At 31.7% G+C, this 5,348-nt stretch overlaps 1 pseudogene; it reads right to left on the minus strand.

Annotated features, from left to right (window-relative positions):
• Nucleotides 1–685: 685 nt before the first annotated feature.
• LOC140862864 (protein STABILIZED1-like) lies at nucleotides 686–2,505 on the minus strand (annotated as a pseudogene).
• Between the last annotated feature and the right edge of the window lie 2,843 nt (nucleotides 2,506–5,348).

Below are 5,348 nucleotides of genomic sequence, written 5' to 3' on the forward strand. Positions count from 1 at the left end.
ACATGAAAAATATTACTCCGTCTCAATTATATAGTCCACATTTTTTTTTTGTCTCAAATATATAGTCATATATCATATTTAGTAATATTTTTTACATTCATTTACTAATATATCTCTATTAACTGCACCTTGAAAATTATGTAATCATTTTTTAATACATTAAATAAAGATAAAATAGAAAGTTTATAAAAAATTTATTTTCCCAATGATTTTTATTAATCTGTATAAAAAAAATAGTAGGACTATATAATCGGAACGGAGAAAGTACTTGTTTTTTGCAACAAGTATTAGTTATTTGGCGGAAAGCATACTTTTTGGGTCAAGATTATTACTTGAAAACATATGGTTATTGGACATGAAAAACATTATTTTGTAATATATGATTATGAAAAGCATTTGTAATTATAGAACCGAATTGCACATGATGTACCGTGTCAGCGTGTAATTTTCTTGGACTTGTTGATTATATTCACATTTCCCGAGTTTTATTTCTAGTGTCTAGATTAATGTTAACAAAAATGCGAGAAATTAATTATATAGACTTTGAAATTTTCTCCTAATGATTGCTTGGGTTGCCAGCAATAGAATCCGTGTTCATATTTTGAAGTTGAATATTTTCATGGTATAAAAATAGACAAACTAGCGAAGCCATTCAGAGTTACATTGCTATATCATATCACTCGTTTTAAAGAGTAATTCTTAGGGCTGTAAATAGGATTGGGATATCGAACCAAAATACCGACTTTTTGATATACCGTATCGAAATTTTTTCATTATATAGACATTTTTTTGGTTTATCGAATTTTTTTTCAGTATCTATATTATATGAGTATCGATTTTTTCCATACAAAAATTTTGTAATTTTCATATCGGTATCGGTATGAATTTTTTTCATACCAATATTTTTTATATTGTATACCGAAAACCCACCGCTAGCTGTAAACGAGAGTTGTGCTGCTTTAAGCCATATACCCTTCTTGGTCAAAATTATGGTAAGAGCATGCGAGTATATTGCCCTTGCCGCCTCAATGGAACATCTCTTCTTGCATTCCTCAGCATCAGCAACCCAAGTCCTCTTTCTATCCTCTTCCTCTTCTCCAACCTCAAGAGTGTTGTGAATAATAGCCTGACATGTTGCAATGGAACCAGTTCGTTCAGCAGCCTCGGCTTCTTTCATCCATGCTTCTCTGTCAATTTCCAGGTCTTCCGTCTGCAAAGCTCGAATACCCCTTTCGATAATTTCCCAACCATAGCAGTATTCCCATTGGCTTCTTCCAACTTAGCAGCGGTAATCCATATAGCTGGCTCATTAGAAAGCTTCTCTCTTGCTTTATTCAACACCTTCTTTGCAATTTCATAAGTCTCCAATCTAGCAAGCGCTAGCCAAAGTTCCACATGCAAGGGGCAGGATTCCACCGCCCTCTGCAGCAACAGTCTCGCATCTTCCTCATTTGCAAGTTCAAGTTCCACTACTGCACGCCTCCAACCAAACATCCTCGGATTTTGGGCATTCCTCGCACCCTTTCTTGATCATCCACTGAGCAACGGGAATCTTCCCCGCCACCTCCTCCAACCTTTGCCATGTGGATGCTTGGGATTTGCATGCGTTACCGACTTGAGCAACAACCTAGCTTTATTTATTTATATCAGATAAATGTGTGTCGCTAGTAATCTTCATGCTCTTCAAATTTGTCAAGTAACCCTTTGGATCCACAACTGTCAACCCAGAGACAGAATCAGATAATCTGTCTAACTTGAGAGACAACACAGTTCCTCTCCCTTAACCAACGGCAGTCAAATTTGTAACCCAAGGAGTTTTGGTTCCGCCAACAGCCCTACTTTTCGGATTTACATGCTCTTTTTCCTGCTTAGCCTTCTCCAATAGAGTATCTGGCACTGGGACAAAACTCTGAAACCTCTTCTTCTTGTTCCTCGATGAATAATCCCCAATTTCAGGTAGTATACCGTCCCACTCATCAGCTGCCAACGAGTACAACTTCCTCTTCAATTCTGCAAATTGTTCTGTAATCTTTGGGTTGGAAGCTCGATACTTGTCAATTTCCTCCTTAAGCCTAGCTTCCCTCCTATCTTTCCTACGTGAGTCCATTCTCTTATCAATAGCCTCCCACACCGCATCCGCCTCTTTATCATCATCATACTCCGCAGATGCAAACAGTCCCGCATCATTCCCCTCAAACTCATCAAACTTTTGATTCTCATCATACCCCTTATCTTCCTCTTCACCAGGGCCCATCCCACGACCCCGTCCAACACCAATCGACCTATCAGGTGCAGCTCGAGCTGGACCGATATCCGAACGCGTGGTGAATCCAGTGGAACCACGCCCCAGCCCCGCCACATAATTCGACGGTGGTTTGCAGTTATAAAAATCCAATCGTGTCTTGGTAATCTCCATAGAAGCCCTAATTGTGAGAGAAATAGTCAAGGGACGGAATACTGATATAGGAAAGAAGAATTTAGCGACGACCCGGATATAGAACACAAAAGAAAAGAAAAGAAATATAAATACTTACAAGTTATCATTATTATTGTTAAATAATATATAACATAGAAAGTATGAGTTCAAATAAGAGATTAATTTTACAAAATATATATAGTTCAAGTAGGAGATTAGTTTCACAAAACATATTTATTAATAACCTTCAGAAGCCAAAAAAATATACTTTCTATTTAAATGAGTATATAGATGAATTGATATGTTATTAAATAATATTTAATATATAACATAGAACGTAAGAGTTCAAATAAGATATTAGTTTCACAAAATATATATAGTTTAAGTAGGAGATTAGTTTCACAAAACATATTTATTAAGAATATTCAGAAGTGAAAAAAAAAAAACATACTTTCTATTTAAATGAGTACATTGATGAATTGATATGTTATTAAATCTCATGTTTGGTTATTGAAATGATATTTATATAAATATATTGTGGAAGTTTAAAGTTCCACTTTACTATCTAGCCTAATCTATATGCGAATAAAAGCTTGGAAAACTTTTGAATTTAATCTTATATACAATAGTTTCAAATCAAATTTAGGATTCAGTCTCTGTCAAAATTATATAAATAAAGTTATAATTTAGAGTTATTTGGTAAAAATATCCCCATGCCATAAGTTTGATTAGGATTCAATCTTTGTCAAAATTTTATTTTTTTCTATACTACCTAATTGATAAAAAGTTTGTCCATACTCCATGGGCAACAAATCATTTTTCGAAGTGAAAAATAAGTGTCAAAAATTGAAAACCAGGTACAAATGTATGAAATTTCAGTACTCCCTGTTTCGAATCTGGTATAAAAATAAATTTTCTTGGTATAAAGTTTTTTGTGTTATATTTTATCTCTCTAAAACCGAAAATATAATAATTATTTTGTACTCAATTTGAGGCAATTGATGCCAAAAATATATAAATCAATACGTAAGTTCAGAATTTTTGTACTCAAATTTCTTAAGTTAGTACACATAAATTGTTAATTTTTGTGATTCTCAAAATACTCATGTATCAAATAATGAACAAATGCTTTAATATAAATATTTTTACATAAACATGTATGAATAGAAAGCTTTTGATTTAAGAAATTTATTCTAATGTTATATTCAAAATCTTATTATTTATATCAGAACTAAAATTGCTAGTACTCAAATATCATATATTAGTACCATATATGTAATTTTGTATACCAATTTTCATACATGAAAAAAATATGAGAATTGAGAGTTAAAACAAAAATTTTCTAACATAAGGAGTGAATCTTAAGTGATTATTGAACTTAGGGACTGAATCTAAGAGTTAAAACAAAAATTTATAAAAATATATTTTATGTACGTATATAACGCATGTACTTGGTTTACAAGTTATTATTATTATTATTATTATTATTATTATTATTATTATTATTATTATTATTTAAAATGGGTTATTATTATTATTATTATTAAATAATGATAATCCTAATATTAATATTTAATGTATATATATATATATATAGACTAGGAAAAAAGCACGCACTACGGACGCGATACCAAGTTGTTTTTAGTCAATTTAATCAAATATCATATTAATAATTCAATATTTGCAATATAATATGATGAAACGATATATTATTATAGAGAAATTTTATACAACTACACATACTTTATAAATTAACTCTTTTTTAATCAAACTTTATTAAATTATTGCAGTATATTTGTAAACAAATTCAAAAAATAAATAATAAATTTAACCAAGTAAAACATTTAGAAGTAGTAGTAATCTTATGTATTTAACATTATTAAATTTTTAATAGTATTTTAATCTACGTCAATGATTTTATTATATATTATATAATACAACGTATGAGTGAATAAATCATAAGACCAAAAGACGATAGTTCTCTAATAATCAATTTATATGTAATATGGTGACCAAATATATAAAATCATTTATAGATTTAAATGATTTTTATCCAACTTAAATCCTAATAACTAATTGTTTCAATTAATTGACTCGGTAATTATATATAACTTTTTTGGTAAGGAGATATATGGAATGTATGTGTAGTGACCCTGCATTGAATCACCTATTAATAGACAACTATGACATGCATTAATCTTAATTAAAACATAAACACTTAATAGAGTAAAACATGCGGAAACATAAATCATAATTTACATATCAACTTAGTACAAAAGTTCAAGGTTTAATTCAGTAGTGATACAACCATATCGAAATAACTAAAATATAAACTGTCATTATACAGCTATATCGAATCCTGCTGTATAAAATATCACTCATGGCTTCTGCTCCCTAGTCTTGCCTCGAACTCTCACCTCCGTCCATCCTGCGACTTGCCCCGTGAAATGAGGTTTTCAAGATAATAACTAGGACGTGAGCGATTAACGCCCAGTACATAAATATGAGTAAACATATGTATATGATGCATGCAATCGTGATGACTGGTAACGGTTCATCTGATAAGTCATGCTTAGTACAGGTGCTACATGAGTGCTAAAACCTCGCGGATCAACCTCTGGGTGCAACCACACTCGTCTAGTACACCGGAGTAATCAGACATACATGTCCCCGCCGTCGCGGTACTCCCAGTGGTAGACTATATACAAGTATAGAGCTGAGCGGCTCTATAGTCAAGATATATTAAGGTATAGGCTCAACGTGTATGTGCACATGACATATGAATATGAAAAGCAATAAACCATACATTATGCCACATAATAATGCCAAGTAAATGTTACATATAAACATGTATACTTGCTGACAATCTCAGTCAATGTGTATGTACCTCTAAGCTAATTCTAATCTAGTAGGACCTAGGTTCCAAACCTAT

The sequence above is a fragment of the Henckelia pumila genome, chromosome 4 (genome assembly GCF_033568475.1).
Source record: "Henckelia pumila isolate YLH828 chromosome 4, ASM3356847v2, whole genome shotgun sequence".
Classification (NCBI taxonomy): domain Eukaryota; kingdom Viridiplantae; phylum Streptophyta; class Magnoliopsida; order Lamiales; family Gesneriaceae; genus Henckelia; species Henckelia pumila.